The 14,691-nt window shown below is 40.6% G+C and overlaps 1 non-coding gene across 1 annotated transcript; it reads left to right on the forward strand.

Moving 5' to 3' along the window:
- The first annotated feature begins 13,192 nt into the window (after positions 1 to 13,192).
- On the forward strand, positions 13,193 to 13,299 carry LOC116545216. Its single transcript, XR_004266242.1, has one exon. It is a non-coding gene; the product is annotated as a U6 spliceosomal RNA (small nuclear RNA).
- Positions 13,300 to 14,691: the final 1,392 nt, after the last annotated feature.

Consider the following 14,691-nt stretch of genomic DNA (forward strand, 5'->3'; position numbering starts at 1 on the left):
TAGCTGGTGTGATCTTGAGGCAGCAAAAAGAGAATCCTTTATGCATAAGACCCTCGTGTTTCTGGTGGTGCTTTTAACATTTCAATCTAAACAAAGCCTTTTCTATATGAAAACTCTCTTAATTACTATCATTTAAACATTGGTTTAACACAGCAAGCCTCATTAGGTTTCAATTTTGTTTTCTGCAAATTTTGGCAGCCATTGAATTATTCACCCAACCGACGCTGGTGGTAGGGGGGCAGTTGGCAGAGGAGGGGAGTCTTCTTCATTGCTGAAAATATTTAGAACCAGAATATGACAACAGGCTTAATAATTTGTGCTAGGACAGTAGTCAGTCACATGCTTAAACCCAAGGTGCTCACTGATGTCCTCCTATCATCAGGAAATTCTTTCTTTCTTTCTTTTTCAAAAACAACAACAACAACAACAACAACAACAACAACAAAAGCAGGATCCCTGGAGGACCAGAGTGAGAGCTAGAATCAACATTGCTACCACCTTTCTGACTGCCCCTTCTCTCTTATTCCAAAGCCAGTCAGTCCAAAAGCCAAAACACAATGTCATACCTCTGTTCTGAGGATATATGGGTGGCTACCTTAAGATGACAATTTGTAATGAACACATTTATGAAATTTGGAGATTATGAAATAATCTCCAAATCCAAGATTCTTTAATCATCTATTTTGATAATCTTTTTTTTTTCTAATTAAACATTCAAGCTAAAATGTGACTTAAATCACATTTTAGTTTCTGCGCATAGTAAAATCGAGCATTTGAAAGATGTGATGTCATGGTGCTGTCATATTGCATAGGTATAAACTATTTTCTCCCCAAAATGATTTTTAGCAACAATAAGGAATCAAAATCTACTGAGAATTCACTGGGGACATCCTGGCAAGGAAAGTAGAATTGTCTTCTTTGCTGTCCCCTTCCCCAAAATACACATTACTACATACCAGTGGGAGGGAACCCCCCAGCATTAGGATATTATTCTTTCAGTCATCTGTTAACAAAACAGAGTTGTGGCCAGAGGGTTCCTGGCTTTCCTTCTTGCACCTGACACCTTAGCGTCCCCTCCCCAAGGGTTCCCGGATGCCAGCTAGGCTTTGCCTGAACTGACCAACATGGCAGCCAGTAGCCACATGAGGTGACTAAAATAAAAATGTAAATGAAGCAAAATTAAATATGTTAAATGTTCAGTGCCTCAGGCACACTAGTCACATTTCAAGTGCTCAGGAGGCACATGAGGCTCCCGGCTACTGCATAGGACAGCACACACATAGAGCATTTTCCTTATCACAGAACGTTCCATCAGACAGCGCTGCTTAAGACTAAGCAATTCACTCCAGCATCAATTCAGGCTTGCTTGATTTTATGATTAAATTCACTTGTTGTTTGAATTTATTAATCAGTTCAGTTGGACTAACTGTGCACTCAGGCAGCTGTTGAGATGACAGAAGTGATTTGTTTCATAAAATGTTAATGGCAAGAGTACAAGTATGGACAATAGTAATAGCTGACATTTATTGAGCACTTAGACTTCAGGCACTGCGCTAAGGACTTAACCTGTGTTATCTCATAATCTTGACAACAACTTTATTATTATCCCAGTTTAACAGGAGGGAAATTAATAGCAGAGGTGGAAAGCGTGTTTAGCATTAATCTCTTTGACCCTCTCAGTTGACAAAACTCAGAATCTGGAGCTGGACTGCCTGAATTCAATTGAGTGGCCTTGGGTAAGTTCAAGTAACTTATCCTCATTGTGCCTCAGTTTCCTCATCTGTAGTTGGAGAAAATAGTAGGCCCTAGCTGATATATTATGGTGAAGTTTCAACATGAACAGTTCATGTGAAGTACTAAGAACACAGTAAGTGTTAAGTGCTTTGATTATTTATTGCTGGCAAGGAAAATCCAAGGAGATTAATGTCCAAGGTGACACAGTCATTGAAAGCCCAGTACTCTTTCCATGATACAAACTCTTCTTGCATATAAGTCACATTGTGCCCTCTTTCCTTACCCCCACAAGCTTTCACTAGCTTGGCCCCTTTTATCTTAATCACTTGGCAGCCAACTGCTTGTATGATGAGTGACATCAGCACTTTTGCATTGGCACAGCCTGCAATGACTGTCCCATGGAAGCAGCCAATTTCCAGGGCTTTCTGGCTTGCTGACATGTGGAGAATAACCTAGATGATCTCTAAGGTCCTGTCACTCCCAATGTTCTCAGATGATTTGAGCTAAGAAAGAAAAGGCAGTTTTCCCTATTACGTAAAAGAGGACACATCTTTTGACTCAGTTGTCTGGATCTTAAGGTTTTGTGTTTTTTTTTTTCTTTTTTTCTTTGTAGGAGAGAAATAGTTGAGAAAACATAGAAGAAAAGATTAGCTCACTACACTAGCAATATCCTGGGGGTCACTTGTATAGCACTTTTATTATATGGAGCCTCAGTTACCCACATGTGGGTATGTTGGAGTGGTCCTGATGCCAGGCACTGCCTGAGATACTCTTTTTGGTTTATCCTTGTGCTGACCCAAGGTGCTCACATTAGAGTACTTGGTTTTCTTAAGAGGATGTCAACTCACTGAGGGTTCATGTGATTGGATCTGTCTGTTCATTCATACCTGAAAATTTGAGGACTGAAGAGAAAAATTCTCTTTAACTTCAGCATCAGGAATGGCTGGGCAACTCTTGAGCAGCTGATTGGTTTTAATCTTGTAGACACTGAATATGTAATTCATAGAATTTTTCCAATCTTGTTGGCTGCTACAGCCAAATTTACAACCTGTTTCTAGCAATACAGCATGGATTTGGTACACAAAGCCTACCCCTGGTGGCTTTTTCATATTTTTTCCTATTGCCATTACAATTCTCCAATTATTTCCAGCACTATGCAGGATATAGGATATAAATAATAAAGATAGTCTCTGCTCTCATTTCAGGGCCTGGAAAAAGTCCTGGGAATCCCAGTCTATTCAGTTTTCACTAAAGGGCTTAAGTCTTCTTATTTCTTAATTGCACAAAAATATAAATTGTGGGCACCACAGATGCTATTGTTTCCTGTGGTGTGGTGGAGTGTTGCACAAATCATGCTGTGCTCTAGGAGAGGGGTAAGACAAAAAGGTACTGGTTATAAAAAAGAAAAAGACAAAAGGGAGATCCCGAATATAAAGGGAAAGACTTAGAATTGAGGGGGTTAGCTTGGAGACGCTGGAGATAAATTTGCCTGCATGACTGTTTTTCCATGAGCCAATCTTCAGCACTCATCAGCTCCATCTGGCACAGGTACCCAGAGAGGCTTTCTGCAGTGCAGTCTTACAATCTACTTTAAGTGTCTGTGGCAGTAATTCTCAAGCTATTTGCATACAGATCACTGTAATGCTTATCAAAGTTACTTTGATTCAGTAGATCTTGGATGGGGCCTGAGATGTTGCATTTTTAACAAGCTTCCAGGTGATGGAGATGCTATCGATTCAAGATCCACAGGTCTTAGATGGCAGAAGTTAGCAATTGGGGATTTCTGGGTCACAGTCTTCTGGGTCTATGCCATCTTTTCCAGTCTTGTTAGTGAAGATCTCTGAGGCTTAAAGATGCATTACTTGGATTTCCATACATTGCTGATCATAATGTAAAATAGGGCAGTCACTTTGGAAAACAGCTTGCTAGTTCCTCAGAATGTTAAACATAGAGTTATCATATGACCCAGCAGTTCTACTCCTACATATATATCTAGGAGAATGAAAGCATATGTTTATGAGTGAACCTGTACACAAATGCTTACAGCAGCATTAATTCATAATAGCCCAAAAGTGGGAATAGCCCAAATGTCCACCAATTGATGAATGGATAAAAATGTGGATTATCCCTACCAGAGAATATTATTCAGCAATAAAAAGGAATGAATTACTGATCCATGCCACAACATGGATGAATCCTGAAAACATTATGCTAAGTAAAAGAAGCTAGTCATAAAAAGCCAGCTGTTGTATGATTCAATTTATATGAAATACCCAGAATAGGCAAATCTGTAGAGATAGAAGGGAAATTAATGGTTGCCAGGGGCTCGGGGGAGGTAGAATGGGGAGTGACTGCTAATGGGTCCAAGGTTTCTTTTGGGGGTGATGATAATGTTGTAAAATTAGATTGTAGTGATGGTTGCACACATCTATAAATATCAAAAACCACAGCTGGGCACAGTGGCTCACACCTGTAATCTCAGCACTTTGGGAGGCTGAGACAGACAGATCACCTGAGGTTGGGAGTTCGAGACCAGCCTAACCAACATGGAGAAACCCCGTGTCTACTAAAAATACAAAATTAGCTGCGCATGGTGGCACACGACTGTAATCCCAGCTACTCAGGAGGCTGAGGCAGGAGAATTGCGTGGACCTGGAGGCTGCAGTTAGTCAAGAGCATGCCATTGCACTCCAACCTGAGCAACAAGAGCGAAACTCTATCTAAAAAAAAAAAAAAAAAAAAAAAGCCACTGAATTGTACACTTTAATTGGGTGAATTTTATATGTGAATTATATCTCAAAGCTGGTAAGTCTTGTAGGGGTACAGGGGTGCCAAGTATCTCTTAAGAAAGCCCTGCATCCACCACCTTCTATCCAAGCAGTAGTTTTCTGCCATACCTGGGAGTTCATGCTTCCCCTTCTCTTTCTTCTACCTCGGGGGAGGTAGAATCCTACACTTCATTATATGCTTTCTCAGGTCTTGGTGATGTATCTATATTTAAAGCAATCTCACCCAGATTTTTTGAGTGTTAGAATATTGGTTTTTTAAAAAACAGGCTGTGAAACCTCAGGAAAATTTCAAAACCTAATCTAATTAAATGAGCATTTCATCTGATATTGCATCAGAGTGCACCCTCAGTACTATTGTCAGGAGTGTTGTGACAACAAGCCTGACTTAGAAAAGTTGTGGAAGCTCAGGTCAATTGACTTTTTCTCTTTTGCTTGTTAGACCTCATTTCCCATGTAGAGTCCATAAATATCTGCAAAACCAAACCAGCGAGAACATTACTCAAACTTTGCTTTTAGAAGAATGATAATTTTCTTTCATTTAATAAATATAGGCACTTACTCTTCTGTATCTGTTCTCAAAAAGCTGATGCTATTATTTGCTGATAAATATGATTTGGAAATCTGCATCAGACCTAATGGATATCAATACCATTAATTTAAAGGTGGATTTTCTGTCATCAATATACATTTTAAAATGTAAATGAAATTAATAATTTGTGCCTGCAATTTAATTAATCCTTACCTGATGGTTTTTTTTGACAATGTTAGCTTTGCGTGTGAATGGAGAAGCTCATTCCTTACAGAGTGTGATTGGCAATTGGCCAATTGCTCTTTCCTTTCCCATATTCTGCCCACCCTTTCCCAACAGTCTGCATTGACTATGCCTGAAATTACACAGTTAAAGGTTTGGTTATTTCAATGGCTTAGTTATTGCTCTATTGATCTTTTTAAAAAATACAAACACCCTTGGGAGAAGCATAGTTAGCACTGTTGAATCACCAATACCTTGGGTAAACCGATTCCTTATCAGATACTTTTTTCCCTGATAACTCAGAGCAGCACTCAGCAAAAAGGGAATCAGAGGCCTAGCGCATCCCCCAGGGTCATCAGTTACTTAGTTCAGAGCCTTAGTTTCTTTATTTAAAAAAAAGAGAACAAGGGGCCAGGATCAGAGGCTTATGTCTGTAATATCAGGACTTTGGGAAGCTGAAGGAGAAGGATCATTTGAACCTAGGAGTTTGAGACCAGCCTGGGCAATATAGTAAGACCCTGTCTTACAAAACAATTTTTTAAAAAAATTACCTGGGTGTGGTGATGTAAACCTGTAGTCCTAGTTCTTTGGGAGGCTGAGGCAGAAGAATCGCTTGAGGCCAGAAGTTCTCTAGGCTGCAGTCATGATCGTGCCATTGCATTGCAGCCTGGGTGAGAGAGCATGGCTCTGTCTCAAATAAAACAAAACAAAAAACCCAGATATAAAAATTTTTAATAAAATTTAAGTACATCAAATTTAACATTATATAGAAAGAACAGCACTTTATAACGAAGTCAGGTTTACGAGGGGCTTGCTCTCTAAAAACAGCCTTCTTCCTTCCTGATAGATTTTAAGTCTGTATTTTTTTAGATTGTAAGTCTGTATTTGTAAAGTCATAATTCATCTGTGAGAAGATGAATTGTATGCATGACTATTTTACTGTTGGTTACTATTGCATCTATCAATTTGGGGAGAAATGTATTAGAGACAAAATAAACTGGTTTTAATCCTAAAATAAAAGAAGAGAGAAAACAATGGTGGTGATAACATCTGCCCTGCCAGCCTCCCAGGTAGAATCACAAGTGGTGGGTCAGGTGACTCTGAGTTTGCAAACATGAAACACAGCAGCATTTGAGGAACCTTCATGACGTGCTGGACACTGTTTAGGGATGCAAATAGATCATTTCACTGCAACTGCATGCAGATTTGAAAGGTCCTATTTTCTGCATACTTCCTGTGGGAAAACACAAAATGGGTTAGATTTTTTCCCAACCTCTTGTTATAAAACTTTTCAATCATATATAAAAATTGTAAGAGGACTTTCACCAAGATGGCTGAATAGGAACAGCTCTGGAGCACAGTTCCCAGTGAGAGTGATGCAGAAGGCGAGTGACCTCCACATTTCCAACTGAGGTACCAGGTTCGTCTCAATGGGACTGGTTGGACAGTGGGTGTGGCACAAGGAGGGCAAACTGAGGCAGGGTGGAGTGCTGCCTCACCTGGGAAGTACAGGAGATCAGAGAACTCCCCCTCCTACCCAAGGGAGGCCATCAGGGACTTTTATAGACACTCTAGCACTCCAGCTCAGATCCTGCGCTTTTCCCAAGGTCTTTACAGCCCATAGACCAGGAGATTCCCATTGGTGCTGACAATACCAGTGTGGCAGGTTTCCAGCACAAAACTGGGCAGCCATTTTAGCCAGTGCCGCAGGTTTCCAGCAAAAAACTAGGCGGCCGTTTTAGCCAGTGCCTGGAACACCTGCAAGACAGACCCACCCATCCCCCTGCAAAACAAGGGGGCTGAAGGCAGGGAGCCAAGTGATCTGGCTCAGTGGGACCCACCCTCACAAAGACCAGCAAACTGAGTCCCACTGCCTTGAGATTTTCGCAGCCAGCACAGCAGTTTGAGCTCGGTGTGGGGATGGGTGTCCGTCATTACTGAGGCCTGTGTAAACAAAATTGCAAGGAAGTTTACACAGTAGCTGGGTGGAGCCTGTGGCAGCTCAGCAAGGCCTCTGCAGACAGACTGTGACTAGACTCCCTCCTTGCTAGGCAGGGCATCTCTGAAAAAGGGCAGCAGCCCATCAGGGACTTATAAATAAAGCCCCACCTTCCCGGGTCAGAGCACCTGGGAAAAGGGGTCGTTGTGAGTCCCACTTCAGCAGACTTAATGTCCCTACCGAGCAGCTCTGAAGGGAGCAACAGAGCTCCCAGCACAGCACTTGAGCTCTGAAAAGGGACAGACTGCCTCTTCAAGTGGCTCCCTGACCCCCTTAGAGATACCTCATACAGGAGAGAGCTCTGGTTGACATCTGGTGGGTACCCTTCTGGGACAAACCTACTAGAGGAAGGAATAGACAGCAATCCTTGTTCTGCAGCCACTGTGGGTGATCCCCAGGCAAGCAGGGTCTGGAGTGGACCTCCAGCAGTCCTGCAGCAGAGGGGTCAGACTATTAGAAGGAAAACTAAAAAATGGAAAGAAATAGCTTCAACATCAACAGGAAGGACATCCACTCAGAGACCCCATCTGAAAGTCACCAACTTCAAAGACCAAAGGTAGATAAATCCACGAAGATAGGAAGAAACCACACAAAAAGGCAGAAAACACCAAAAACCAGAATGCCTCTTCTCCTCCAAGAAGAGGAGTGTGTTGTAACCCAATGCAAATAAACTAAGAACCTTGAAAAAAAGGTTAGATGAAATGCTAACTAGAATAACAGCTTAGAGAAGAACGAAAACTACTTGATGATTCTGAAAAATACAGCATGAGAACTTTCCGAAGCATACACAAGTTTCAATAGCCAAATCGACCAAGCAGAAGAAAGGATATCAGAGACTGAAGATCACCTCAATGAAATAAAATGAGAAGGCAAGATTAGAGGAAAAAAGAGTGAAAAGAAATGAACAAAGCCTCCAAGAAATATGGGATTACTTGAAAAGACCAAATCTATGTTTGATCGATGTACCTGAATGTAATGGGGAGAATGAAACCAAGTTGGAAAACTCTTCAGGTTATTACCCAGAAGAACTTTCCCAACCTAGCAGGGCAGGCCAACATTCAAATCCAGGAAATACAGAGAACACCACAGAGATATTCCTCAAGAAGAGCAACCCCAAGGCACATAATTGTCAGATTCACCAGTGTTGAAATGAAGGAAAAAATGCTAAGGGCAGCCAGAGAGAAAGGTCAAGTTAACCACAAAGGGAAGCACATCAGACTCACAGAGGATCTCTTGGTAGAAACCCTACAAGCCAGAAGAGACCGTGAGCCAATATTCAACATCCTTAAAGAAAAGAGCTTTCAGCCCAGAATTTCATATCCAGCCAAACTAAGCTTAATACATGAAGGAGAAATAAAATCCTTTATGGACAAGCAGTTGCTGAGAGATTTTGTCACCACCAGGCCTGCCTTACAAGAGCTCCTGAAGGAAGCATTAAACATGGAAAGGAACAACCAGTACCAGCCACTGCAAAAACATACCAAATGGTAAAGACCATCGCCACAATGAAGAAACTGCATCAACTAATGGGCAAAACAACCAGCTAGTATCAAAATGGCAGGATCAAATTCACACATAACAATATTAACCTTAAATGTAAACGGGCTAAATGCCCCAATCAAAAGATACAGACTGGCAAATTGGATAAAGAGTCAAGACCCATAAATGCGTTGTATTGAGGAGACCCATCTCATGTGCAAAGACACACATAGGCTCAAACTAAAGGAATGGAGGAAGATTTACCAAGAAAATGGAGAGCAAACAAAAGCAGGGGTTGCAATCCTAGTCTCTGATAAAACAGACTTTAAACCAACAAAGATCAAAAGAGACAAAGAAAGGCATTATATAATGGTAAAGGGATCAATGCAGTAAGAAGAGCTAACTATTCTAAATATATACGCACCCAATACAGGAGAACCCAGATACAAAAAGCAAGTTCTTTCTTTTTTTTGATTTATTTTATTGCATTTTAGGTTTTGGGGTACATGTGAAGAACATGCAAGATTGTTGCATAGGTATACATGTGGCAGTGTGATTTGCTGCGTTCCTCCCCATCACCTATATCTGGCATTTCTCCCCATGTTATCTCTTCCCAACTCCCCACCTCCCACTGACCCTCCCCTATTTCCCCCCAACAGACCCCAGTGTGTAGTGCTCCCCTCCCTGTGTCCATGTGTTCTCATTGTTCAACACCCGCCTATGAGTGAGAACATAAGGTGTTTGATCTTCTGCTCTTGTGTCAGTTTGCTGAGAATGATGGTTTCCAGGTTCATCCATGTCCCTACAAAGGACACGAACTCATTGTTTTTGATGGCTGCATAATATTCCATGGTGTATATGTGCCACATTTTCCCTGTCCAGTCTATCATCGATGGGCATTTGGGTTGGTTCCAGGTCTTTGCTATTGTAAACAGTGCTGCAATGAACATTTGTGTGCACGTGTCCTTATAGTAGAACGATTTATAATCCTTTGGATATATACCCAGTAATGGGATTGCTGGGTCAAATGGAATTTCTATTTCTAGGTCCTTGAGGAATCGCCACACTGTCTTCCACAATGGTTGAACTAATTTACACTCCCACCAACAGTGTAAAAGTGTTCCTATTTCTCCACATCCTCTCCAGCATCTGTTGTCTCTAGATTTTTTAATGATCGCCATTCTAACTGGCGTGACATGGTATGTCAACGTAGTTTTGATTTGCATTTCTCTGATGACCAGTGAGGATGAGCATTTTTTCATATGTTTGTTGGCCTCATGTATGTCTTCTTTTGTAAAGTATCTGTTCATATCCTTTGCCCACTTTTGAATGGGCTTGTTTGTTTTTTTCTTATAAATCTGTTTTAGTTCTTTGTAAATTCTGGATATCAGCCCTTTGTCAGATGGGTAAACTGCAAAATTTTTTTCCCATTCTGTTGGTTGCCAATTCACTCTAATGACTGTTTCTTTTGCCATGCAGAAGCTGTGGAGTTTGATTAGGTCCCATTTGTCTATTTTGGCTTTTGTTGCCAATGAAAAAGCAAGTTCTTAATGACCTACAAAGAGACTTAGACTCCCACACAATAATAGTGGTAAACTTTAACACTCCACTATCAATATTAGATCAACGACACAGAAAATTCATAAGGATATCCAGGACTTGAACTCAGATCTGGACCAAACGGACCTACGAGACATCTACAGAACTCTCCATCCCAAATCCACAGAATATACATTCTTCTCAGCACCACATCACACTTACTCTAAAATTGACCACATAATTGGATGTAAATCACTCCTCAGCAAATGCAAAACAATGGAAATCATAACAACCAGTCTCTCAGACCACAGTACAATCAAATTAGAACTCAGGATTAAGAAACTCACTTAAAACTGCACAACTGCGTGGAAACTGAACAACCTGCTCCTGAAAGACTACTGGATAAATAATGAAATGAAGGCAGAAATAAAGACGTTCTTTGAAACTAATAAACACAAAGACACAACATACCAGAATTTCTGGGACACACTTAAAGCAGTGTCTAGAGGGAAATTTATAGCAATAAATGCCCACATGGGAAGCAAGGAAAGATCTAAAATTGACACCCTGTTGTCACAATTAAAAGAACTAGAGGAGCAAGATCAAACAAATTCAAAAGCTAGCAGAAGGCAAGAAATAACTAAGATCAGAGCAGAAATGAAGGAGACAGAGACACAAAAAACCCTCCAAAAAATCTAGGAGCTTGTTTTTTTTGAAAAGATCAACAAAATAGACCACTAGCCAGACTAATAAAAAAGAAAGAAGAATCAGATAGATACAATAAAAAATGATAAAGGGGATATCACCACCAATTCCAAAGAAATACAAACTACCATCAGAGATTACTACAAATACCTCTATGCACATAAACCAGTAAATCTAGAAGAAATGGATAAATTCCTGGACACTTAACATCCTCCCAAGACTAAACCAGGAAGAAGTTGAATCCCTGAATAGATCAATAACAAGTACTGAAGTTGAGGCAGCAATTAATAGCGTACCAACCAAAAAAACCTCCAGGACCAGACAGATTCACTGCCAAATTCTACCAGATGTATAAAGAGGAGCCAGGACCACTCCTTCTGAAACTATTCCAAACAGTACAAAGATAGGGAATCCTCCCTAACTCATTTTAGGAGACCAACATCAACCTGATACCAAAAACTGGCAGAGACACAACTAAAAAAGAAAATTTCAGGCCAATATCTATGATGAACATTGATGCAAAAATCTTCAAATACTGGTAAACCAAATCCAACAGCACATTAAAAAGCTTATCCATCATGATCAAGTCAGCTTCATCCCAGGGATGCAAGGCTGGTTCAAAATACACAAATCTGTAAATGTAATTCAGCATATAAACAGAACCAAAGACAAAAACCACATGATTATCTCAATAGATGCAGAGGCCTTTGACAAAATTCAAGAGCTCTTTATGCTAAAAACTCTCAATAAACTAGGTATCGATGGAACGTATCTCAAAATAATAAAAGCTATTTATGACAAACCCACAGCCAATATCATACTGAATGGGCAAAAACTGGAAGCATTTCCTTTGAAAACTGGCACTAGACAAGGGTGCCCTCTCTCCCCACTCCTATTCAACATAGTATTGGAAGTTCTGGCCACAGCAATCAGATAAGAAAAAGAAATAAAGGATATCCAATTAGGAGAAGAGGAAATTAAATTGTCTCTATTTGCAGATGACATGATTCTATATTTAGAAGATCCCATTGTCTCAGCCCCAAATCTCCTTCACATGATAAGCAACTTCAGCAAAGTCTCAGGATATAAAATCAATATGCAAAAATCCAAACATTCCTATACACCAATAACAGACAAACAAAGAGCCAAATCATGAGTGAACTCCCATTCACAATTGCTACAAAAAGAATAAAATAGTTGGGAAGTACAGTTAACAAGGGACTTGAAGGACTTCTTCAAGGAGAGCTACAAACCACTGCTCTAGGAAATAAGAGAGGACATAAACAGATGGAAAAACATTCCATGCTCATGGTTAGGAAAAATCAATATCATGAAAATGGCCATACTGCCCAAAGTAATTTATAGATTCAATGCTATCCCCATCAAGCTACCACTGACCTTCACAGAACTGGAAAAAATCACCTTAAACTTCATCACTTCATATGGAACCAAAAAAGAGCCCACATAGCCAAGACAATCCTAAGCAAAAAAAAAAAAGGAGGATCATGCTACCTGACTTCAAACTATACTACAGCTGGGCGCGGTGGCTCATGCCTGTAATCCCAGCACTTTGGGAGGCCGAGGCGGGTGGATCACGAGGTCAAGAGATCGAGACCATCTTGGTCAACATGGTGAAACCCCGTCTCTACTAAAAATACAAAAAATCAGCTGGGCATGGTGGCACGTGCCTGTAATCCCAGCTACTCAGGAGGCTGAGGCAGGGGAATTGCCTGAATCCAGGAGGCGGAGGTTGCAGTGAGCCGAGATCGCGCCATTGCACTCCAGCCTGGGTAACAAGAGCGAAACGCCGTCTCAAAAAAAAAAAAGGAATGGTGATCATTAAAAAATTTGGAGACAACACATGCTGGAGAGGATATGGAGAAATAGGAATGCTTTTACACTGTTGGTGGGAGTGTAAATTAGTTCAACCATTGTGGAAGACAGTGTGGGGATTCCTCAAAGATCTATAAATAGAAATGCCATTTGACCCAGCAATCCCACTGCTGGGTATATGCCCAAAGGATTATAAATCATTCTATTATAAAGACACAGGCACACGTATGTTAACTGCGGCACTGTTTACAATAGCAAAGATTTGGAACCAACTGAAATGCCCATCAATGATAGACTGGATAAAGAAAACGTGGCACATATACACCATGGAATACTATGCAGCCATTAAAAAAGGATGAGTTTGTGCTCACTTCAGCAACACGTATACTAAAATTGGAATAATACAGAGAAGATTAGCATGGCCCCTGTGCAAGGATAACATGCAAATTCGTGAAGCATTCCATATTTAAAAAAAGAATAAGGATGAGTTCATGTCCTTTGCAGGGACATGGATGAAGCTGGAACCCATCATTCTCAAGAAATTGATACAAGAACAGAAAACCAAACACCACATTTTCTCACTCATAAGTGGGTGTTGTACAATGAGAACACATGGACACAAGGAGGGGAACATCACACACCGGGGCCTGTTGGGGGGTTGGAGAGCTAGGGGAGGGATAGCAGGGGGCGGGGGGATTGGGGAGGGATAACATTAGAAGAAATACCTAATGTAGGTGACAGGGGGATGGATGCAGCAAACCACCATGGCATGTGTATACCAATGTAATAGTCCTGCAGAATTTGCACATGTACCCCAGAACTTAAAGTATGATAAAAAAAAAAAAAAGAAACAAAAGCAAATGCACAACGTTAGAAAAAATAAACAGTTGAAAGGAATTTACAGTGAGCACACATGTATCTACCACCTAGAGTCTACAATTAACATCTTATGATATTTGTTTTATCATACTTCTCTCCGTTTACTTGGGATTAAAAAAATTTTTTCACCTTTTTGCCTTATGTGCTACTTATTAAGATATTTTATCCAACATCAACATGTTGAAAGAAGAAAACCAAGTAGGGTTTTTACATGGGGAGGGGGAATCCTACTTGGGCCTATTATGTCTAATAAAAACCTCAACTGCCAATTCTCCACACCATCTTAACAAAAAAAATGTACAGTTTCATATTTAGCTAAGAACCCAAAGGAAGGAAACAGGAGGATTATTTTTGTGTTTGTTTAAGCACTATTGACATAAACAGATAGCGAGAATGTATTTTTTTCAAAAAGAAGAAAGAGAAAAGAGAAAGACTTGGCTGTTTTCAAAAGCCCTAAGTTAAAATAAAAACTACAAAAAAAAAAAAAATTTAAACAACTCTGATTGCTGGTTTCAGTTGTGTGCTCTGCTCTGTACTTGAAGAAATGCCCAAGGAAAAAGATATGATCTCTTTTTTTTTTTTTTTCTGAGATGGAGTTTCGCTCTTGTTACCCAAGCTGGAGTGCAATGGCACGATCTCGGCTCACCGCAACCTCCGCCTCCCGGGTTCAGGCAATTCTCCTGCCTCAACCTCCTGAGTAGCTGGGATTACAGGCACGCGCCACCATGCCCAGCTAATGTTTTGTATTTTTAGTAGAGACGGGGTTTCACCATGTTGACCAGGATGGTCTCGATCTCTTGACCTCGTGATCCACCCGCCTCGGCCTCCCAAAGTGCTGGGATTACAGGCTTGGGCCACCGTGCCCAGCCAAAAGATATGATCTTAACACCAAATAAAGGTTTGTCTCCCTGAAGGGCCAAAGATTTCTGTATCAAAGGGAGAGAAGGCACTGGAATACTATAATCGGGAATAGGAGCTTTTAG

The sequence above is a fragment of the Sapajus apella genome, unplaced genomic scaffold, assembly GCF_009761245.1.
Source record: "Sapajus apella isolate SASKATOON/1434 unplaced genomic scaffold, GSC_monkey_1.0 scaffold4, whole genome shotgun sequence".
In the NCBI taxonomy this organism is placed as follows: Eukaryota; Metazoa; Chordata; class Mammalia; order Primates; family Cebidae; genus Sapajus; species Sapajus apella.